At 39.8% G+C, this 25,327-nt stretch overlaps 1 long non-coding RNA gene across 1 annotated transcript in view; it reads right to left on the bottom strand.

Annotated features, from left to right (window-relative positions):
• Positions 1–12,617, bottom strand: part of LOC145717569 (uncharacterized) — a 36,998-nt gene extending 24,381 nt beyond the window's left edge. Inside the window, exons 1-3 of the long non-coding RNA XR_014140888.1 lie at positions 12,512–12,617; positions 9,353–9,491; positions 7,656–7,747 (exon numbers count right to left, since the gene is read on the bottom strand). This is a non-coding gene — a long non-coding RNA (uncharacterized LOC145717569). The remainder of the gene's footprint in view (positions 1–7,655; positions 7,748–9,352; positions 9,492–12,511) is intronic.
• Between the last annotated feature and the right edge of the window lie 12,710 nt (positions 12,618–25,327).

Genomic DNA, 25,327 nt, shown 5'->3' with positions numbered 1-25,327 from the left:
TGATATGAGGAATTCTTAATCTCAGGAAACAAACTGAGGGTTGCTGGAGTGGTGGGGGGTGGGAGGGATGGGGTGGCTGGATGATAGACATTGGGGAGGGTATGTGCTATGGTGAGTGCTGTGAATTGTGCAAGACTGTTGAATCACAGATCTGTCCCTCTGAAGCAAATAATACATTATATGTTTTAAAAAGAAGAAGAAGAAGAAGAAGAAGATAGCAGGAGGGGAAGAATGAAGGTGGGGAAATTGGAGGGGGAGACGAACCATGAGAGGCTATGGACTCTGAAAAACAGAGGGTTCTGGAGGGGGGGGGGAGGATGGGTTAGCCTGGTGATAGGTATTAAAAAGGGCACATTCTGCATGGAGCACTGGGTGTTATACACAAACAATGAATCATGGAACACTACATCAAAAACTAATGATGTAATGTATGGTGATTAACATAACATAATAAAAAATAATAATAAATAAATAAATAAGCTGTTGGGGTGCCTGGGTGCGACAGTTGGTTAAGTGTCTTGACTCCTGATTTCAGCTCAGGTCATGATCTCAGGGTTGTGAGATCAAGCCCTGTGCCGGGCTCTGTGCTGGGCACGGAACCTACTTAAAATTCTCTCTCTCTCCTTCTGCCCCGAATCCCTCCTTAAAACAAAACAAAACAAAAACTGTCAATTTTATTGCTCCTTTGGAAGATGATATGTCTTTTCTTTTCTCTAGATACTTTTCAGATTTCTCGTCATCTTAAATTTTAGCATCTTCACTATGATGTGCCTATGTGTGGCTTTCCTTGCATATAGCCTGCTTTAAATCCATTCTCTCTTTCCTTTTGCTCTGGGACCCCAATTATATGACATTAAACATTTTCAACATGTCTTTTACATTGTTTTCTGTTTTCCCTCTTTCCCTATTTCTACCCCTTGTCAACCTGGCACCCACGGCATCTCTTAAACCAAGTGAATCTTCAAATAAAGACAATCATAATTCCACCTAACATGATACAACTATTCTGCATACAACTGAAAACCCATTAGCCCCTTTCCCAGAAAAGGGGGTTAAGTCCTTGAGTGATGTTTACCCTTCTCCTTGATATCCTGTAACTTAAATACTATGATTTCAAATGAACAATACTCAAATAGTATAATATAAAGTGAATACACCTTATGTTACATTAAAGAGAATAAGAGGGAGGAAAACAAAGACATTTGCTACACACACGTACACACACGCACGCACACACATGTTCATAACGAAATCAGGAGGAAATATTCATGACAACGACAGTCATCATTTCTGTAATCAGCTCTGTGGTAACTACCTTCTTCTGCTACTGTTTTTATATTACCTTTGCCTTCAGCAAGCACCTCAGCTGGTCCTGATTCTTTACCTGGTGGGGTGACCCAAACCTTCATTTCTGAAGGGTCTGAGCCATTAGTAGTCCTGCCTGGATTGGGCTGTAGTTTTCCATTGACCTTTTGATCCCAGGGCATGGTAATACTAAGAGATGCCCTAAGGGATCTCCTTTATTCCAGACATACTCTTCCTTACCTCCCTGGTGGAGTACACTCCAACTTCCCCTTGGTGATCAGAATCAATCACCCCAGCCAACACAGTAACTCCTTTCTTTGCCTGTTGATTCAAAGGAACAAGGAGTCCAAAGTGGCCAGGTGGCAGTCTTAATATCCAGTTCAATGGAATCATTGTGTGTCTTGGTGAAAGCTTCCCTCCCTTTGGAACTAACACCTCTGGACCAGAGCACACGTTTGTGGGAACAGGAAACAAACATTTTGCTAGTAGGTCACCAGGGGTAATACTAAGTGGTACCACTCCCATTTCTTTGCCTTGATTCCTGGACCTGTGAATCCTGGCTGTGGGGGAAATAGCACCATATATAGGATGCTGACTCAGAGTACTTACACTCTTCTTGAGAACCCCACAAGATTTTGCCACCTAGTTGGTGTTGTGATTGAGTCCTCGAAGGCCATTCTATCATTTTATCAAACCAGCTACTTCAAGATGGTGGGAAGCATGGCAAGACGAGTGAAATCCACGAGCATGGGCCCATTGCAACAATTATGTTGCTGTCAGTGAGTTCCTAGATCAGAAGCAATGCTGTGTGGAATACCATGATGGTGGATAAGGCATTCTGTTAGTCCACAGATGGTAGATTTGGTGGAAGCATTGTGCACAGGGAAAGAAAAGCCACATTCCCAGAGAAAATGTCTACTCCAGTAAGATTTTATTTATTTATTTTTATTTATTTATTTGAGAGAGAGAGCATAAGCAGGGAGAGGAGCAGAGGGAAAGGGACAAGCAGACTCTACGCTGACTGTGGAGCCCAACACAGGGCTTGATCCCATGACACTGAGATCATGATCTGAGCTGAAATCAAGAGTTGACGCTTAACTGACTGAGCCACCCATTCGCCCCTACTCCAGTAAGAACAAAACACTGGTTCTTCCATGTTGAAAGTAGTTCAATGAAATCAGCCTGCCATCAGGTAGCCAGCTGACCACCCTGGAGGACAGTGCCATAGCATGTTGGTCTCTGCTGGCAGACTGGGAACTCAGTGGCGGCCTTAACCTGTTTGGCCTTGGTGAGTGGGAAGCCATGTTGCTGAGCCCATACATAACAAATTTTGCAGCTTAAAACAAGAAACACTTATGATTTCATGGTTTCTGTGGGTCAGGAATCCACACGTGGCTTAGCTGGGTAGCTCTGACTCAAGGTTATCTCCTGAATTCAGACTGTCATCTATGACTGTGGCCTCATCTGGAGGCTCAGCTGGGGAAAGATCAAAGTCCAGTGGCAGATTGTTACAGAATTCAGATCCCTGAGTTGTTGGGATCTGAGTTGTTGGACTAAGACCTCCTTGCCACATGAGCCTCTCCACTGAGCAACTCACAATATGGCAACAGCTTCCTTCACAGTGAGAAAATACGAGAGAGAGAACCCGGGAGGGAAGCCAGTCTTTTGCCACCTAATATCAGAAGTGACATTTTTATCACTTTTGTCATATTTTATTCACTAGAAATGAGTCATGAGGCTCAGTCCATACTTGGGAGTGGGGAGGTGACTAACCAGGGGCATGAATACCAGGAAGCAAAAATGACTGAGGGCCATCTTAGTCTCTACCTACTATATACGTCTTCTTGTGTGTCTGGCTTCTTTTGCGCAATATTATTTTTGTGAAATTTGTTCATATTGTTTGTCTGGTTATGGATAATTCATTCTTCTCACTATATGTAGTATTTCACTGATTTATCCACTCAGTGGTTGAGGGGCATTTGGTATAGTTTTCAGCTTGGCACTATTATAAATAGTGCTGTTAGGAAATATTTTAGTACATACCTTTAGGTGAACATTTGTGTGCATTTCTGATGGATATATAGCTAGGAGGAGAATTGCTGGGCCACAGGCATGCACATGTTTGGCTATAACAGATATGGTCAAACTATTTTCCCAAAGTGGTTGTCATAATTGATATTGAATGAGGTTGGGCATCTTTTCATATGTTTATTGACCACTTGGATATCATCTTTTATGATTGTCTTTTCAAGTATTTTGCCCACTTTTCCATTAAGTTGTCTGAGTTTTTCTTATTGGGTTTGGAGATCTTCACATAGTCTGTGTATGAGTCTCTCTGCTATATTTATGGATATATCTTTCCCCACTTTTGTGTGTTATCATTCTCCTAATACTTTGTTTCAAATTTTAATATACTCAACTTTCTCAATTATTTTTTCTTATGGTTACTACTTTTTATGCCCATGCCTACTTTGAGGTCATAAAGATATCCTCTTCTTGTTTCCTTTAAAAACTTGATTGTTTTACATTTGCATTTAGATATCCAATCCATCTGAATTTGATTTTCATGTTGGTGAAATAGAAGGAAAAATGTATTTTTTTCTGTATAAATATCTGATTGGCTAACATCATTTGTTAGAAGGATAATTCTTCCTTGGGTGTCTGGGTAGCTCAGTCAGTTAAGCATCTGCCTTCAGCACAGGTCATGATCCCAGGGTCCTGGGATGGAGCCCCGCATCGGGCTCTCACTCAGAGGGGAGTCTGCTTCTCCCTCTCCGTCTGCCCCTTCCCGCCACTTTTGCTCTTGCTTGCTCGCTCTCGCTCTCTCAAATAGATAAATAAAATCTTTTTTTTTAAAGAAAAAATAATCCCTCTTTCCCCACTGCACTACTCCATAGCCTTTGTCATAAATCAGTTGTTGGTATGTGTGGCTGTTTCTGGATTCTACATAATTTTCCACTGGTTCATTTGTCCTTGTGCCAATACCATACTGTCTTAATTACTACAGCTTTAAATAGGTTTTGATATTTAATAATATAAGTCCTTGGCTTTATTCTTTCTCAAAATTACCTTGACTATTCTTGGCCCTTTACATTTCCACATAATTTTAGAATAAGCCTACCAATTTTAGTAAATACATACACACAAATCTGGGATTTTAACTGGCATGACACTGAATTTATAGATTACTATAGGGTAGAATTAAATATTTATTATGTTGAGTTTGCTTTTTTCAGATTTATTTATTTATTTGAGAGAGAGAGAGAGAGGGAGAGATAGAGCGCCCGCGCCCATGGTGGGGAAGAGGCAGATAGAGAGGGAGAGAGAGACTCAAGCTGACTCTGTGCTCAATCTCACGACTCTTTCATGACCTGAGCCAAAACCAAGAATGGGCCACTTAACCAACTGCACCACCCAGGTGCCCCTATGTTGAGTTTTCTAATCCATGAGCATCTCATGTCTTTTCATATCCTTAGATCTTTTAAAATTTTTCTCAATAATGTTTTGAGTTGTTGGGGTAAAATTATAGCACTTGGAATCTCTCCTTAGATTTATTTGTAGGCAGTTTGATGTTTTTATGCTATTACATGTGACTTCTTATTTGTTGCTGATACACACATGCAAAAATGTTTTATATTGAACTTGATGTAATAACTTCCTTTAAATTCACATGTGAATTGTAATAGTTTGCTTATAGAGTCTTTTGAATTTCCTACATATACCATCATATTGTCTATAAATAATAAGAGTTTTGTGGGGGTTTTTCTATTAGTTATACCTTTAATTTCTAAAGTTGTAACTTTAATAGCCTATTCTTGCCTTATTTTTCTAGCTAGGACTTCAATCAATTATTTTAAAGTCCATTTCTGATAATCACAATATTATGGATCACTTGAGGACCTGCTTATACTACTTCCTATCTACTATTTTCTTTTTCTTTCATTTTTAAATTTTATTTATTATTGTCTATTTTTCTACATGCTTTCTATTTTCTTTTGGTTTTGGTTATAACTAATAGACATCCTGGTAATATTAGCTTGAATACAATTACTATGTATGACAAATTATGTAAATAGTTTGACAGTCTGGTGAAAGTTATCATCCTTCAAAGAGGATTTAATTTTGCCTCCTGGCAGGCAAGTAGAGAAAAGCTAATTACCTTAATCTAGTTTGGGATTGAAAGATGTCTAAGGTTGTATTCAGTTTTTTGAGAAGGGTGTCTATTTCCAGTTTACCCTTTTTGAGTGTAGCCCCTCCTGGATTTTAAGTGAAAGTTTAAATTTTTGGTTTCCCAGATTCCTAGTTGTTTTTCTATTTCTATTTCTGTTGGGCAGCCCACCTCCATAATATTTTGAATCAGGAAATGCTTCATGTAGAAAAGAACTGCAGAATGTTGGGCTCATCTCAGCTAGGACTCTGACCCTCATTATCAGAAATGGTAAATGACTGACATGATTAATTTTTTAGGTATAAGCTCAATATGCTTACTACAAATAGGGAGAACAGAAAAGAGTATAAAGTAAGATAGTGGTCATATGCCCACAAATCGAAATCGCCTTTTAAATTACTTTTATTATAGAAATGATGCACACCTATTGAAATATGAATATAATACAGAAATGTATGAAGCAAAAAGCGAAAGTTCCCTCTACTTTCTGCCCATTTATCCCAGCTCTTACTCCACAGGGGTAATCACTGAACTAATCTGGGTTATGTGAGTGCATGTTTGCACATGTGTGTTCTCAATTTTTAAAATGAGAATATACCATTCTGTAACTTTGTTTTCAATTAGCAATATGTCCTGGACATAATTTCACGTCCCTGTATACAGATCTACTTCATTTCTTTTGATAACTACACAGTGTTTTGCGGTAATGAAGATATCATAACTTATTAGAACATTTATTGATGGACATTTATAATATTTCTGATATTTTGCTTCTACAAACACTGCTGCAATGAGTATCTTTGAACATATATAATTGCTATGTTGTGTGTGCCTGTGTGTGTTTGTGTGTAATTGTATTTTTTCTGTAGAATAGATGTCTAGAAGTGGTATGTGTGGGTCAAAGGGTACATATTTACATTTGGATAGGTAATGGCAAATTTACCCTATAAAATTCATGTTATCTTTTTAATTACCTTTGTTTGTTATAATGTGAATATACCAGGTAACTGGGTCACCAGAAAGGACTACAGATTCTTTTGTTCTTTTATCAGTTTTGGTCTAGACAAGGATTAGCAAACTATGGCCTGTGGGTCAAATGTGGCCTGCAGCCTGTTTTTACAGGCCTATGAGCTAAGAATAATTTTTACATTTTAAGTTTTTGTAAAAAAATAAATAAGAAGAATATGCCCATGATGAAAAAGTTTAGTGACCACTGGGCTAAAGTATCCTTTTTATGCTTTAATGTGCTTTGAATGCTAGGAAACTAGCTTCTGAAATAGAGTTGAAGCTACATCCCTAACAAGATCCTAGGTCATACAACTTCCTCTGGTCCATAGACCATACTTAGAGTAATAAGAGTCTAGAGCTGTAATGTCCAAAAAAACTAGCATTTGAAATGTGACTAGTGCAACTAAGGAACTACATTTTCAATTTTATTTCATTTTAAGTAATTTATATTTAAAATTTTGAACCAATACATGATTCAGTGATTGGAAACATTTTTTAAATGTTGGTATGTGAATCTATTTTTAAATATCAATTTTATGAAATTTAAATACAGATCAATTATTTCCAATAAAAATTTAGTGTCCAAATGGAGATGTGTTCTAAGTATAAAATGCATACCAGATTTTGAATACTTTGTACAAAAAACCCTGAAATTTCACAATGCATATATATATATATACACACATATATCAAATCACTATATTGTACACCTTAAACTTATAGAATGTTAAATGTCAGTTATATCTCAAAAAGACTGCGGAGGGTGGGGGAGACTATAAACCAACTCTGTAATAATTATTATATTGATTTCACGTTGAAATATTTTTTTATATATTTGTGTAAGTTAAAATTCATTAATTTCAATTGTTTCTTTTTACTTTTTAAATATAGCTATCAGAAAATTTTAAATTACATATGTGGCTCATAGTCTATTTCTCTAAGACAGCACTGGTCTAGAGTGGCCCAGGCCTGTGTTCCTGAATGCATTCATTAGCCAAGGAACAGGGTTCTATTAGCCAAGGAGTGGGTGGCATAATGGGAGAAGCTAGCTCATGGAAAATGTTGTACAGAAAATAATTTATTGATGAAAATTATCCATTTGTCTAGAGATTCTCAGGTGAAAAAAGAACTCTGAAAAAATCCATCTTTCTCTCCAATGGCATGGTATACTTACCCATCGTGGAAATGACGCTTCAATGCTGTGCATTTCTGTGTATTCCCCTTTGAACGATGAGTGAAATCTAGACCATCCTGAAAATAGTGAGCCTAGTGGGTGTCATGAAAGATCAGAGTGAGTTTGGGTGCCTTGCCCAAAGCCAGGAAAATACAGCAAATGTTTCCTAAGAATGTCTGTAACCAGAAGACTTGAAAAAACTTTGAAAGTCAAACTATAAGCAAAGAGAAAAGGGATAAAAAGGAAAAAGGAACAAAAGGAAGGAATTCTGAAGAACAGATTCTACCAGCCACCTGGAATCTTCTGTGGGACAATCCCAATTTTAATTGATGGGGTAAACACATACTTATCATAATTGAAGGTGTGTATTCAACCCAGTCCACAAGTGTTTGACTCAAAGACCAGCTAAGTTCTAAAACCTGAAGGACTAAAATAAAAGGTGGAAATGATGTAGAAGAAGGAAATGGAAAAATTTTATAGTTACTCTACTGATTCAGTTTCTTCCATCTCCTTTCCCTAAAATATCTATTTATGTATTCTTTTTAAAAAATGCATGAAATGCAAATAAATCCTTTTGAAAAAAAAATTAGAAGAATGCTTCACTTTACAGAACTTTTCCTCACTAAGTATTCATATCAGGACCTCCCATGAAGTAGTCTTTGAACAGAGCATCCACTTAGCATATAGGAGAATCTCACTGTCATGACCACCACTTGTGAAAGAAGAGTCGAACATAAGGATGACAACTTTGAGATTAGAAATAAATTAATAGGGAAGTATAACTCGATTTGCCAAAAGAAAATTACTTGTATGGAGACTCCAAAGCATTTATTGATGACATAAAGTGAAATAAAATTGGGGAGATTGGGATAAAAATGGATGGTATGGATTTTTTACTCTTCTGGACGCGATCTATTCTCAAAAGGTCAGACAGGACAGGGAGGCAATATACCAGAAGGTGATAGTATCTTAGGGATTAGTTAAAAACTACTTAACATTTTTAAAATCAAACCCATGTCTGAAGCCACATAAGACAAATTAAGTTCATAAGACACCAAGCTGGAAGGTGCTGCCAAGGAAAAGTGCTAGTGGGTCTTTTTTTTTTTTTTTTTTTTTTGCTAGTGGGTCTTTGGGTGAACTCTGCTCATCTTTGTTATCCCTCATTTATTCTTTTGATAAGAGTACAAGATTCTTCTTTGGGGAACTAGACTGGCCTGGCCAAATTAGAGTCATAGTGATTGACTGCACATCCGCATGGACACATGACCCAGACTAGAGTGAGCAATTGATGGTCTCTCCTGGGAATTCAAAAGGGGGACGATGTCTCTTAGGAATTCAAGTGGTGACAGGAGTAACAATCAGAGAATGGTTGGAGCATCTCATCTGGACAGTAGCAGCACCCTGAACAGACTTATCAATAGGTTCCTGTTCTCCAGGGTCCTGGAGTTGCCCTGGTTGCTGTCCTTTACAAGGCTGTCCTGTTTTTCCTTGGTTCTATGAGCTCCTCCAAATCTTTTCAGTAGATTGTTTGCTTTAAATCAACCAGACTCAGTTTCTATTGCTTGTAAACAAAGAGCCTGCAGCATTCTGGACTTACACAATGGGAAAATATACAAAGAGGTAACTTAGCCCATCTCCAGATTATCATTTGGCAGAATTAGATATAAATGATCTCAGACAGGTAGAATCTGGCCTACCTATGTGGAAATAGTGTATTCCACACTGTCACCTATTAAGAAGCTGAATGTTAGGCTCAGTTGGTTAAGCGTCCAAATCTTGATCTCAGCTCAGGTCTTGATCTCAGGGTTGTGAGTTTGGGCCCCACACTGGAACTTGCTAAAAACAAACAAACAAACAAACAAAACTGAATGTACCTACCAAGAAGTTCTTCCATTTAAATTCTCAATTTAATTCATTCATTCAATGCTATCATCTCATGACATATTTATTAAATTTTAGGGATCAAGAATGGTAAAATGTTGACACAGTGAGGAGTACATGAGTGTTCATTATACTATTTTCTCTACTTTTGTCGAGTTTGAAAATCTCTATAAGTTGTTCTTTTTTAAATGCTTATTATGTGTATAAATATGGTAGTATTATGGGACGCACAAGACAAGGTCTCATCTTCAAAGAATGCAAAAGGTAAAAGAATGAACAGAATATTCTTGGCCCATGCAGAAAAGCTTTCATGAACACAAGCCTAGACTCAGGGTCCCTTGGATACATATGAATATCTTGGAGGGACTTATACTGGCATGAGGAAGCCAAATGAGCACACAAATAATAAAGATGAGTGCATTTTGTAAGGTGAGTATTGGGGCTGTGTGTTAGCTACTCACAAGGCTCCAAATTTTTTATTTATTTTTATTTTTTGAGAGAGAGCGAGCACTTGCAAGCGGGGGGGAGGGGCAGAGGGAGAGAGAGAATCCCAAACAGACTCCTCGCTGAGCACAGAACCAACCACGGGGCTCCATCTCACGACCCTGAGATCATGACCTGAGCCAAAATCAAGAGTTGGACGCTTAACTGACTGAGCCACCCAGGCGCCCCCAAACTCCAGCTTTAATGTTAGAGGATGTGCTACTTATGTTAAACTGATTGAGAATGGCTTGCTGGTGGGGCTCTGCTCCTGAGGATAAATGGAGTTACAGAAATGGTTTACTAGAACATCTCTGGGCAGGGGTGGTACAGGGGAAGGTGCTCTGAATGTACATATAAGGCCTCGACCAATAAGCCTCTTAGGTTGGGGAATGATATCTCCAAGCACATGCCCTGGCAAGAGCCGGTGACAGATAATCTGCCTTCTGAGGTGCACGGGTCCTCTTACCCGTAGGGCTAGCGTAGCCTAGTGTTAAGAATAGGCATTGTCATCGGATGACGTGGATTTAGATCCTGACTCCACTCCCTCTCTCCTTTTTTTAATTTTTCAAAAAAATTTTTGATGGTGGTAAAATGCACATGACAAAATTTACCATTTTTGCCCTTTTTAAGTGTGTGATTCAGTAGTGTTAAGCATATTCACATCACTAGGCAACCAATCTCCAGAAGTCTTTTCATCTTGTAAAACGGAAACTCTATACCCATTAAACAACAGCTTTCCACCCCTACCCACCACCGTTCTTCTTTCTGTCTCTCTGAATTTGGCTACTCTAGGTCCCTCGTATAGGTGGAACCATACGTCATTTGTCTTTGTGCAACTGTCTTATTTCACTTAGCATGATGGCCTCAAGGTTCATCCAGGTTATAACATGTGTCAGACTTTCCTTCCTTTTTAAGGCTGAGTAATATTCCATTGTATGGCTAGACCACATTCTGTATACCCATTTATCCATCAATGGATATGTGGCTTGCTTCCACCTGTTGGCTATTGTGAATAATGTTGCTGTGAATACGGGTGTAGAAATATCTGAGACCCTGCTTCCAGTTCTTTTGATGCTATCCCCGGAAGTAGAATTGCTGGATCATGTGGTAATTCTATTTTTAATTTTTTGAGGAACCATCATTCTGTTTTTCACAGCAGCTGCACCATCATACATTCCCACCAGGGATGTGTCAGTGTTCCAATTTCACTACATCCTCGATGACACTTGCTGTCTTCCTTTTTTAAAAATGGCCGTAGCCACCCGAGTAGGCAAGCTGGGATGTTCTAACACTCACATCTGATTTGGAAAGTGTAAATCTATGACCTGCGGCAGAGGGTTCTGAAAGTAGCCACAATGGGTGGTCGGGATTGGAGAGGTCCCTGCGGGAGAAGGTCACAGACTAGCTAGTGCCAGAGAACCTGAAAGAGCCAGCAAGAACCATGGCTGCCCAGATGAGGGAAGGGCAGTAGGGCCACACCCAGAAAACCGTGCTTGGCTAGGGCTGCTTTCTACCACAGTATGTAGGGAAAAGGCTGCCAGAGTGTAAAGAGGAACCAAAGTTATTAAAAGAATGGAGGAATTGGTCCATAGCAAAGACGAAAGCTCCAAGGGGTAGTTTGGGTCATTGGTGTCCACTGTTTACAAATACACAATGGGCAAAACCAGCACGGGAATTCTTTCTTGAAGAAAAGAAAAGCGTTAAGGAGGGGAAAATATCCTTGTACGATCACAAAGACTTAAAAAAGAAGAATCTGGGTTCAGTATTAGACAAAAATACTAAGATAAAGCCATATCAGAAAGTGAGGAAGTGCTATTTTCGGAAATCCCTCTGCTGAAAGTAGCTTTGTCTTATTGAAGGGAAAGTTCAGTCTTTCTACAGGTCAGTCAAATCACTGAAGAATGTTCCATCTCTGGCTTCTTGAATATATATGTACTATATATATATATGTATATATATAAATTATATATATATAAGTATATATATAAACTTAAAGTATATAAATATATATACTTGTATATAAATATTAAAAAGTATATAAATATATATTTAAATAGATATTTTTAATATATATATATATATTAACTTTGTCATTCAAAGCAAACATTTCCCTGTTCCAAATTGAGTTCAGAAAACTCTCAAATTCCGAATTCAGCATGTCTGAAATTGAGCTCTTACGTTTCCTCCCCTCCCACCTTAGGTCTTTAAAAACTTCCGCTGGTGGGGCGCCTGGGTGGCTCAGTTGGTTAAGCAACTGCCTTCGGCTCAGGTCATGATCCTGGAGTCCCGGCATCGAGTCCCGCATCGGGCTCCCTGCTCGGCAGGGAGCCTGCTTCTCCCTCTAACCCTCCCCCCTCTCATGTGCTCTCGCTCTCTCAAATAAATAAATAAATCTTTAAAAAAAACAAAAAAAAACTTCCGCTGGCTGCAAGGCTTTCCCTGCCCGGGTAAGGCGGGTAGAGTCACCTCCGCTCCTCCTCCTCCTCACTTACCCAGTTGGGTGGTTTCTTCCAAATGGCTTTCCGAATCTGCCTCCTGCCTTCCTTCTCCGCTGCCCCAGATCTGATCCTCACCAAGCCTGATCTATATAGAGTGGCAGTGACTTCCCCTCCCATGAAGACTTCCCTCTAGTCTCCACCCTCACCCCCACCACCTCCATGCCCACCTCCAGCACTCCCAAGCCCCAAACCCATCCACCACTCACGGCTTCCCAAAGAATAGCTCGAAACCTTAAGATGGCCGTCAAGGGAAATTAACCTTTACCCTGTAAACCACCACCACTTCCACGACTCACCACACGTGTTTTTAAAAAGTTACATTATTGGCAAAACAATATTCTGATAGCAACAAACATTCAAGGCAAAATCTCCCACAATCCCGTCAGCGATCTAAATCAATATTTCTACACATTCTTGTCCATATGCTCAGTCCATGTTGGCAGATTCGTAGTCATGTTGATAGAATTTTTTATCTTCCTATTTTACTTAACGTGACATTGTGAACAATTTTCCATTTTGTTACAACCTTTATTCTAATCTGCCCTTTGATTTCTGATATTGCAAACAGTTGCTAAAATGCCATCTTGGGGTAAATATACTTCCAGGCTGGTAATTTTATACCTATAAGATAGATTCTTAATAGTGTCATTTCTGCGTCAAAAGGGACATGTAAGTTAATTTTAATAGACATTGCCAGATTATTTCCCCGGAGCATTGCTGCAATTCATGTTTCTACCAACAATGTGCAAGAGAATCTGGTTTCATACATTCTCACCAGCCACTCTTTTATTTGTCCCTACCTCATGAGCTTAGAGGAAAGAAGGTTACCTCAGTTTCTTCACATGCTTATTGGCTCTTTGAATTTCTCTTCCTGTGAAAAGCCTGTTAAATCCCTGGCTCATTTTTCTATTGGATTCTTTGTGTTTTTCCTCCCAAGTTGAGGATCTTCACATGTGGTGGATCTTCACTTTTCATCTACCTTGTGCATTCCAAGGACTTTTAGAGCATAGATCTCTCGTGCCCCTTTTCGTCCTAGTCAGAAAGCTAAATACCCCTCATCATGTCACTGGAGGATGCATCCAATTTGCTGCATCCTTGGGCACCTTGCTCCATTGTCCATCTCCTCCTCACCGGGCAAATTCCCTGCAAATGGAGTGATGCGTAAGTACCTGTGCTGGTGTGAAAGGCTGGAGGTAAAGAAGCCAGGGTCCCTGAATGAATGAAAGGGTGGGGGTGGGGCTGCAGAATGACATCACATGCCATTAGAGGGATGGAGAAGAGCTGGACCAGGCAGGAACTTGTAGGATTTATTTTAGGTGTAAGGGGAAGCTGTGAGCTGGATTGTGTTTGGGGGAGGATGTCTGTAGCCGCTGGATGGAAGATGCATTGTAAGGAAGCAGGACCGGAAGCAAGGAGCCCAGCTGGGGGGATGTTGTGGTCCGGGTGAGAGTCAGTGGTTTGGACTAGGGTAGTGGCCCTGGGCATGAGGAGAGCCTGATACATTCATGTTGAGTCATAATGAAGGGTAATACGGTCAATAGATTAAGCTAAGAGAACAGACATGGAGAAGCAAGAGAAAAGGAGATGTAGGGATTGACTCCTGGGACTTGGGCTTGAATAAGTGGAGAGAAGGAGCAGGTCGGGTGGGGCATTCAGAGGGAAAACAAGGTCCAGTCTTAGACCGGCCAACTCTGAGATCCATGGACAGGTGAGATGTTAGAGGATGGAGCTCAGACTTGGCAGCAGGCTGGAGGCACAGATCTGCAACAAAACAGCAAATCGATGGTATTTAATGCCAGAGGAGAGGATGAGGTCCCCCAGGACAAGAGCACAGAGAGAGAAGATGGGGTGGCTCTGCCTGAACCAGCCAAGTGGAAGCTCAAAGGGATACAGCATCACTTCCGTCAGAGGAGGAGCCGATAAAGGAGATGGAGAAGCAGCAGATTGAAGCTGAAAGAAGAAAGTGTTCCAACACGAGAGGGTGGAGATGCTGCTGGGAAGGGAAAGCAGGTGAGGGCCAAGGGCTAACTGCAGAGTCTGGCTGGAAGGCACCTGCCCAGAGCAGTTTCAGGAACACACCTGTGCTGTGGGGAGTACACTGGACTACGTGGGCAAACTGATGAAGGTGAGGAAGTAGAGTTGGTGCATGGAGACAACTCTGTCAAGAGACTCAGCTGTGAATAAAGAGTTGAGAAATACGGAGGTGGGTGGAGAGGGTGTGGAGTCGAGAGAGAGGCACCTGATTTCCTTAAGTGGGGAGAGGAGTGCGTGGTTGAATGCTCATGGACGGGCCCCTGGGTGGGTGGCGGGGAGCAATGAGTCCAGAGCAGGAAGAAAGGCCTGGACCTGGGCCAGGAGGAAGCCACCTGCCTGGTCACAATGGAGGGGAGGAGGGCGAGACAGGCAGGTGAAGGGGTCCTATCCGGTGGGACTAGAGTGGGGTGTTGGCACAGTTAAGACACAGGAAGGGGAGCAAGAGGGGAATGGGGGGGTTTCAATGAGAAGAATTTATAGAGCGGAAGAAAAGACATGGTCCTTAGGTTGCTAAGAAGAGTGAAGAAAGAGCCCATCTCATGAAATTCAGAATACCGAAAATAAAGAGAAAATCCTTCAAAACAGAGCCGGGGGAGAGGGATTACCGGAGTCCCCACACTGGAGTGACCATTGTGTTAGCCTTGTGTCTCACTGGGTACACTGGTCACTATGACGCAATGGAACACCGCATAGATCGTTCTGGAAAAATTTGTTTTTAAACCCAGAACTCTATACCAAGTCTGAGTAACACCCAAATGGAAGACACAAAATAAAGACATCTTTAAGTCATCCAAAGATTCATAAAGTTACTCCCAGACAGTCCTGAACATTTGCTAAAAGATGAATTCCAGCAAGTCAGAAAATGAATCCATGAGAAAGATATGCTATACTAAAACCAGTGTCAAGCAAAGAATCAGAGGTAGAGGGGGTGCTTATAATTAAATATAAATATTTTTTTTAATTTTTAAAAAAGATTTTATTTATTTATTTATTTATTAAGAGGGGTGGGGAGGGGTAGAGGAAGGGGGAGAAGCAGACTCCCCACTGAGCAGGGAGCCCAATGTGGGACTTGATGCCACGACCCAGGGATCATGACCTGAGCCGAAGGCAGACTCTTAACAGACTGAGGCACCCAGGCACCCGTAATTAAATATAAATAATTGCTGGCTATTTTTTTTTTAAGACAGTCTGAAACTCAAGCTCAGATCAGTTGACATGAAAGATGGTGGGGAAGAGAGGGAGGAAGGAAGTGAAAGCTCAATTCTTCATCTTGTTCAGGGGAGGATATAGATACTGATAGAAAATGTGGGTTAAAAAATGTAATCATAATCCTAGAAGAAGAGATGACGTATAAATTCTATATATTTCTAATTCCCAGAAGGAAAAGAATGAAATGAAGAGGGGCGCCTGGGTGGCTCAGTCGTTAAGCATCTGCCTTCGGCTCAGGTCATGGTCCCAGGGTCCTGGGATCGAGGTCCACATGAGGCTCCCTGCTCCACGGGAAACCTGCTTCTCCCTCTCCCACTCCCCCTGCTTGTGTTCCCGCTCTCGCTGTCTGTCAAATTAAAAAAAAAAAGAATCTAGAATGAGATGAAGAAAATTCCATTAACTCAAAGCAAGTGAAAGATTTTTTTAAGGAAAAAAAAGATTTAAAAAATATATATTTCTATTCAGAAACAGAAAGAGAAAACCCAAAAGAAGATGGTATAAACAGTTCTAAACATATCTCATTGAGGAAAGTGGATGAGTGACTTATTAGAAAAACAAGAAAATTTCTGAGCCAGGTTGCCTTCTCTTTTCCACCCCAGTTGGGTGGTATTGAGGAACACCTCTAAAACTCTCTTTATTAATAAATATACCAATTACTACGGCTGCATAATAGATTACTCCAAAACTTAGTGGCGGGAAACAACCATTTATTTTGCTCGTAACTTCTATGAAGCAGGCATTGGGACAGGATACAGCGGAGGTGGCCCGTCTTTTCTCCTGATGTTCGGGCCTCAGTTTGAAGACTCCAAAGCTGGGTTGGCAGTTGGTGCTGGCTGTGGCCTGGGAGCACCCCCTTGCCCCTCATGTGGGCCTCTCCACGTGGCCTGGACTTCCTCACAACATGGGGGCTGAGTTCTAAGAGAAGCATCCTAACAGGAAAACAGCCAAGTGGAAGCTCGAAGTGACCCAGCATCACTTCCGTCAGAGGAGAGGGATGGTTTGGTGAGTCACTGAGGTGAGCTCATATTCCAGGGGAGGAAAATTAGACTCCACCTTTCATGAGAGAATTTTGTTAAAGAATTTGGGGACATGTTTTTCAAAGTGGAATTCTTTATGATAAAATTTTAAATGTCTTATATAAACAAACTTTATTTTTTTGAAAAAGATTTTATTTATTTATTTTTTTAGAGAGAGAGAGAGAGAATGTGCATGAGCCGGGGGAGGGGGGTGGAGGGCAGAGGGAGAAGCAGACTCCCCGCTGAGCAGGGAGCCTGATGAGGGGCTCGATCCCAAGACCTCGGGATCATGACCTGAGCCGAAGGCAGATGCTTAACCAACTGAGCCACCCAGGTGCCCTTTGTATAAACAAACTTTAAAACTTTAATTTTGTAGCAAAACAAAGATAACATACAGTTAGCTATACATCCTGACATTTAAACAACATTAGTTTTAGTGATTTATCATTAACAAACTCTTTGTGAAGTTTTACAAGTTTCCTTTTTTCTGGTTCTCAGATCAGGCAAATGGATGAGAACTACAATCAAGAAAATCTAACTCTTTGCTATTTACAAGAGATATGGACAAAACAAAATCCAAGGATAAATAAAAAGGATAAAAAATGTTTTAAAGGGTTGTAAAAAAAATATGCCAGATATCTTAAGAAAAATAACTCAGAGTGAAAACATTGGGGAATCCAAATTCATTAACCTTACAAGTAATCAGGAAAACAGAAGTTAAAACAATGAGATATCAAACAAATAAAATTTAAAAGTACTAACAATGTCTGTGGTTTGCACGGGTGTAGGGAAGGATATATATATATATTCACTACTGGTGGACAGGTGAAATTTTACCGCTTTTTTCGAGGACAGTTGACAGTATCTGCCAAATTTTAGGCCCTATCCCCTTCAACCCAACAATTCCCCTATTACGTATTCAGCCTACCTACACCTTTACTGATGCAATACTTTGTAAATACTCTGCAGTATTTCTATAAAAGGAAGATCTATACATAATGACACGGAAGGATTTCCAAAACACAATGTTAAATGAAAAAAAGCAAGCAGCAAAACAATACATACAGCATGAGTCCTCCTATTTTTTAAATTCCAGAACTAAGTTATGAATCTACATCTTGTTTATGTTCATGCATATGCACGTACAAAGAAAAATGTGAAGAAAGATTTTCATTAAGCTGATAACAGCAACTTCCTCTCAGGACTGCAGTATGATTAGAATTTGGGGATAGGTGGCAATTTAGTGTTTCGTCCCTTTACATCCTGCTCTATGTTGAGTGTCTTAAGTGTGAAATATACATATATTAGCTGTATAATTTTTTTTTAAGATTTTATTTATTTATTAATGAGAGACAGAGAGAGAGAGAGAGGCAAAGGGAGAAGCAGGCTCCCAAGGAGCAGGGAGCCCGATGTGGGACTCAATCCCAGGACCCTGGGATCATGACCCGAGCCGAAGGCAGACGCTCAACCATCTGAGCCACCCAGGCGCCCCTATTAGCTGTATAATTTTAAAAATTAAAAATAAAATGAACTTTTTCCTTGTTTTGTAATTTTATTCGTAACCGCTTTAGTGAGATGTAATTTGCATACCATACAATTCACCCATTTAAAATGTACAATTTGGGGCGCCTGGGTGGCTCAGTCATTAGGCATCTGCTTTCGGCTCGGGTCATGGTCCTGGGGTCCTGGAATCGAGCCCCGCTTTGGGCTCCCTGCTAACTGGGAAGCCTGCTTCTCCCTTTCCCACTCCCCCTGCTTGTGTTCCCTCTCTCACTGTGTCTCTGTCAAATAAATAAAATCTTTAAATAAATAAATAAATAAAATGTACAATTTGACGATTCTTATATTAGCAGAGTTGTTCCACCATCCTCGCGATTACAGAACATTTTCTTAAGCCTCAAAAAAAGCCACATACCCTTTAGCTACCACCCCCACCCCCATCCTCCCATCTTCCCAGTCCTAGGTAACCACTAATCTATTTTGTGTCTCCATAGATTTGCCTATTCTGCACACTTCGTATAAATGCAATCATATAATATGTGGTCTCTTGTAACTGGCTTCTTTCCCTTAGTATAATGTTTTCTTTTTCTCTTTTTTAAGATTTTATTTATTTATTTGAGAGAGAGAGCACAGAGGGAGAGTGAGGGGGAGAAGCAGATTCCCCGCAGAGCAGAGAGCCTGACACGGGACTCGATCCCAGGACCCTGAGATCAGGACCTGAGCTGAAGGCAGATGCTTAACCGACTGAGCCACTCAGGCGCTCCCAGTGTAATGTTTTCAAAGTTCATCTGTACTGTAGCATGTTGCAATACTTCATTCTTTTTATGGCCAAATAATATTCCATCGTATGGATAGACCACCTTTTGTTTATCCATTCAGCAGGTGGTGAGCATTTTGGTTGGTTCTACCTTTGGGCTATGACAGATAATGTCACTATAAACATTCGTGTACAAGTTTTTGTGAGGGCATATGTTTTTATTTCTCTTAAGTATATACCAAAGTGTGGAGTTGCTGGGTCAAATGGTAGACCTATGTTTAACTTTATGAAGAACTGCCAGACTTTTCTCGTGTGGCTACATCATTTTACACCACTACCACCCACCCCCGCCCCCGGCAGTGTACGAGTATTCCAGCTTTTCAACATTCTCACTAACAGGGGCACCTGGGTGGCTCAGTTGGTTAAGAGTCTGCCTTTGGCTCAGGTCATGATCCCAGGGTCCTGGGATCAAGTCCCACACGGGGCTCCGTGCTCAGCAGGGAGTCTGCTTCTCCCTCTTCCTCTGCCCCTCCCCCTGCTCGTGCACTCTCTGTCTCTCAAATAAATAAATAAAATCTTTAAAAAAAATATTCTTGCTAACACTTATTATCTGCCTTTTTGATTATAGCCATCCTAATGGTTTTAGGATCTGATTTCTCATCTAGGTTTTTATTTGTATTTCTCTGGTAATTAATAATATTGAACATCTTTTCATGTACACATTGGCCATTTGTATACCTTTTATAGAGAAATGTTTATTCAGTTCACTAGCCCATTTTTAATGTATTAATTTATTGAGTTCTAAGAGGTTTTTTATATATTCTAGATACAAGTCCCTTATCAGATACATGATCTGCACATATTTTCTCCATCATGTAAGTTGTCTTTTCACTTTTTTTTTTTTAAGATTTTATTTATTTATTTGACAGAGAGAGACACAGTGAGAGAGGGAACACAAGCAGGGGGAGTGGGGGAGGGAGAAGCAGGCTTCCCGCTGAGCAGGGAGCCCGATGCGGGGCTTGATCCCAGGACCCTGGGATCATGACCCGAGCCAAAGGCAGACACTTAACGACTGAGCCACCCAGGCGCCCCTCTTTTCACTTTTTTTTTTTTTAAGATTTTATTTATTTGAGAGAGAGAGAGCACATGAGAGGGGGGAGGGTCAGAGGGAGAAGCAGACTCCCTGATGAGCAGGGAGCCCGACGCAGGACTCGATCCCGGGACTCCAGGATCATGACCTGAGCCGAAGGCAGTCGCTTAACCAACTGAGCCACCCAGGCGCCCCAACTTTCTTAATAGTGTCATTTAAAGCACAATTCTTAAAACTTTGATGAAGTCAAATTTATCAATTTTTTATTTTGTTGCTTGTGCTTTTAGTGCCATATCTGAGAAATCATTGCCTAATCCAAGGTCATGAAGAGTCACGCCTGTGATTTTTTTTTTCATTTTTTATAGTTTTTGCTCTTTCATTTAGGTGTTGGATCTGTTCTGAGTTAATATTTGTATATGGTATGAGGTTGGGGTATAACTTCATTCTTTTGCATATAGATATCCAACTGTCCCACCATTTGTTGAAGAGACTATTCTTTCCCCCACTGAATAGTCTTGTCACCCTTGTCAAAAAATCAATTTTCCGGGCGCCTGGGTGGCTCAGTTGGTTAAGCGACTGCCTTCGGCTCAGGTCATGATCCTGGAGTCCCGGGATCGAGTCCCGCATCAGACTCCCTGCTCAGCAGGGAGCCTGCTTCTCCCTCTGACCCTCCCCCCTCTCATGTGCTCTCTCTCCTTCTCTCTCTCTCAAATAAATAAATAAAATCTTTAAAAAAAAAACAAAACAATTTTCCATAGATACATGGGCTTTTTACTGGGCTCTCAATTTTATTTTATTGATCTATCAATCCTCATGCCAGGACCACACTGTCTCAATTACTTTTGCTTTATAGTAAGTTTTGAAATCAGACAGTGTAAGTCTTCCAAATATTATTTTTCTTTTCAAGATTGTTTTGGCTACTCTCGGTTCCTTAAGTTTCAGATAAATTTTAGGATCAGTGCATCAACTTCTACAAAGAAGTCAGCTGAGATTCTGATAGGGGTTGTATTGAATAAAACAAACTTTAAATGGTATATTAATTACTATGTTGTTATTAATATTTTATGGGAAATGGGAATAAAGTAGCATTCACCAAGAGGCTTCATAACACAACTTTGAGAGTTAATAGATGTCAGTGTGTGTCATTATCTGGATCCAGAATTGCCAAATTCTCACTGTATTGCTTCTGAAGGAACCTTTCAAAACAATACTTTCTCCTCCATCTATGTTCTGCTCTCCCAGTTTAGGCCCCTAGCATTTCTAGTCTGCATTACTGAAGGATCATCCAGAAGTCACTCTGCCCTTACTCTGGTCTCCTCTAACCCATCCTCCAATGTGAAGTCAGAATCATCTGTCTGAAACTCAAATGTGATCCTCATGATCCTCTTTCCTCCTTTTTTTTTTTTTTCTTGGTTCTCTCCTTTTTGAAAACACCTCAGTGACAATCCATGGCCATCAAGATAAAGCTCAAATTCCTTAACATACTTATAAGGCTCTTCTAAGTCTGGCTTCTACTCATCTGCTGCTTATCTTTTATCCCTCCTCAGTAATACCAACCCAACTCTATATTTCAGGCATGCCAAAAATCTATGGTCCCAGAATACACCAGGCGCTCTTACACCTCCCTGCGCTGGCACATACATGACCTTTGTCAGGAATGCCTTTCCCTCTCATCTCTCTGGAAATCTATGATGATGGTGATGATGATGCTAGAACAGGCATGTATTTGGTATTAAAATTTAAACCACAAGAAGTATATAAAACTGAAATAAAAAAAATCTCCTACCCTCAACCTCCAGTCACATCCTTTTGTTCTATCAAGTTTTACTTTATGTATTTTGAGGCTCTATTTTCAGGCACATACACATTTATGATAATCATATCTTCATAATGTATTGACCTTTATATCATATGGAACATCTTTTCTGATCATACTCTTTGCCTTTAATATTATTTTATTGATTTTTTTTTAAAGATTTATTTATTTATTTGAGAGAGCGAGAATGAGAGAGTACATGAGAGGGAGGAGGGTCAGAGGGAGAAGCAGGCTCCTCGCTGAGCAGGGAGCCCGATGCGGGACTCGATCCCGGGACTCCAGGATCATGACCTGAGCCGAAGGCAGTCGCTTAACCAACTGAGCCACCCAGGCGCCCTTTATTGATGTTTTTATAATCACTCTAACCGTCTTATGTTTAAGGTTTTTACATGATATATCTTTTCCCCGTCCATTGATTTTTCAACCTGTTTGAGTCTTTATATTTACAGTGCATTGCTTCTAGACAGCATATAATTGGGCCTTGCATTTTTATCCATTCTGACAGCCTCTGCCTTTTAATTAGAATACTAATCCTTTTTATTTAATATAATTATTTATATAGTTAGATTTAGGCCTATAATTTTACTATTTGTTTTCTGTTCACCCCTTCTGTTTCTTTTCCTGTTTCTGTTCCTTCCTTTTGAGTAACTGAATATATTTTAGAATTCCATTTTCACTTGTTTCATAGCTATATCTCTTTGCTTTGTTTTTTAGTTATTGCTCTAGGATTACAATATATATCCTTAATTTTTCATAGTCTGCTAAGAGTTTATCTTGCACCACTTCACATAAAATGTAGAAAGCTTGCGATCATATAGGTCCATTTATAGCCCTTAAACTTTATGCTCTAATTGTTATAATTATTACATCCACATACATTATAAACTCCATAATACCATGTTACTTTTTTTTTTTGCTTTAAACAATTATTTATATTTTAAAGAAACTGAGGACAAAAACTATATTTTATAGTTCTCCACATATTTATCATTTCCAATGATGTTCATTTCATCTTACAGATCTGGGTTTCCATCTGGTTTCACTTTCCTTCAGTGTGACAAACTTTCTTTACCATTTCTTATAGTACAGGTCGGCTGCTGACAAATTCTCTTAGCTTTCCTTTAATCTAAAAATATCTTTATTTCACCTTTATTCTTGAAGGATATATTCACCGGATATAGATTTCTGGGTTGACTTTTTTTGCTTACCAGTACTTTAAAGATATTGTTCCACTGCCTTCCATACTCCTTCGTTTCTGATAGAAGTCCCAGGTTAATTGAATGTTTGCTCCCCTGTATGAAATGTGTCATCTTATCTGACTACTTTCAAGATTTTGTTTTCATCCAGTTTTCAGCAATTTGACTACAATGTCCTAGGTATGTTGTTGTTTTCAAGATCCCGCTTTGGAGTTTTCTGAGCTTTTTGAATCTGGAAATTTATGCCTTTATCAAATCTAGCCATTTCTTTTCTTTTTTTTTTTTTTAAAAAGATTTTATTTATTTATTTGACAGAGAGAGACACAGCGAGAGAGGGAACACAAGCAGGGGGAGTGGGAGAGGGAGAAGCAGGCTTCCCACGGAACAGGGAGCCTGATGCGGGGCTCAGTCCCAAGACCCTGGGATCATGACCTGAGTCGAAGGCAGATGCTTAACGACTGAGCCACCCAGGCACCCCAAATCTCGCCATTTCTTTAAGCTATTTCTTCAAACATTTTCTGTCCCATTTTTTTCTCTCCTTCTAGGACTCCAGTTACATGTATGTTAAATCTTCTGGTATTGTCCCACAGGTCTTTGAGGCGCTGCTCATTTTTTCCCAGTCTTTTTAAAAAATGTGATCTTCAGGATGGATAACTTCTATTGATTTTTCTTTAATTTCACTGAATATTTCCTTTGTCATTCCTTTTCTTCTCTTAAAGCCATCAAGTGGATTTTAAAATTTCTGATGTTGAAATTTTCATTTCTAATATTGGCTTTTTTATTTCTAGAATTTCTATTTGGTCCTTCTTTATAATTTATATTCTATTGAAATTTTCTATTATTCTATTTATAGCAAACATGTTTCCTATATATCCTTGGGCATAGTTATAATAGCCACCTTAAAATATTTGTCTGTTGTTCCAGGGGTGACTGGATGGTTCAGTTGGGTAAGCTTCCACCTCTTGATCTCAAGTCAGGTCTTGATCTCAGGGTCGTGAGTTCAAGCCCTGTGCTGGGAGTGGAGCCTATTTTAAAAAAAATAAATAAAAATAATAAATAATAAATATAAAAATAAAATCCTTGTCTGCTATTCCAGTATCTGAAACATGTTGGAGTTGGTCTCCATTGGTTGTCTTTTTTTTTTTTTAATGAGTGATGTTTTCTTGTTTTTTGGTATGTTAGAGAATTTTGATTATATCTTAGACATTGCGAATGACACATTGTAGAATCTCTGGATTCTGTTATGTTCCTCTGAAAAAAATTGATTTAGATTTTAGCTTGTGGTAAATTTGACTAAATTCACACTAAATTTTGTCTCCCCTGTGGTGTGTGGCCTTAGCTGGCTGCTTGGTGTCTGTCCCATGCATGTGGAGCTTAGGAGTCAATCAGAGATTTGGGTAGAGTTTATGCACAGAATTTGGGCACCACCCCTCTTTTCTTGGATCCCTTTCCCCACTTTCCAGTGACTGTTGTTGTCCTAAACTATGTCCTCAGTTCATCAAGCCAATAATATTGCAGGTTTCCTATCAGAATTTAGCTGCCCTGCATGCACAGACTGGGGCCTGCCTTTAAGCTTCCTTAAAAGAAAGAAACTCTCTCTGTGATGTTCTTTTCTTCTAAGTGTCAACCTTCCTCCAGCATCTGCCTGCTTTTTTCATTCTCTAGTATCTCTGGTAGTTGATTTCTTATCTCCAGTAGTTGATTTTTAGATTTTGTCCAGAGCTTATAGTTGGATATATCTTCTTATTTTTGTTGACTGATTCTAAAGAGGTCCATGACCAGAAAAAAAAAAAATGCTAGGAATCCCTGATCTTATTGTGAAAGGGATTTTGATTTTTAGTACTTATAATAAGAACTTTTCTAACATCCCACATTAGTCTGATTTTGTACCCTTACTGGGAAAGTTGATCCTCAACAGTTAAGCGCTCTTAATGGCTTATTGTATAATTCCTCTGTCGGGCCAAGATGGCTTTATTACCCCATTTTAGAGATGATAAAACTGAGCAATAAAGGTTAAGCTGCTTGTCAAAGTCACTGTGCATGGATGGCATTCAAACCAGCCACTTATTCCACATTGTCTTTCTTCATCTGGCTATGAGACATGGCTTGGAAAGAGGGCAAGGTACCGGGACCAAGCCATAGCTGGAAGAGAGGTGGAAAGAGCCATCTGTGACTTGGTCTTGGCCCAGTTC

The sequence above is a fragment of the Leptonychotes weddellii genome, chromosome 16 (assembly GCF_054177405.1).
Source record: "Leptonychotes weddellii isolate Sample4059 chromosome 16, ASM5417740v2, whole genome shotgun sequence".
Taxonomy (NCBI): Eukaryota; Metazoa; Chordata; class Mammalia; order Carnivora; family Phocidae; genus Leptonychotes; species Leptonychotes weddellii.
This window is presented reverse-complemented; position numbering and strand designations above follow the sequence as displayed.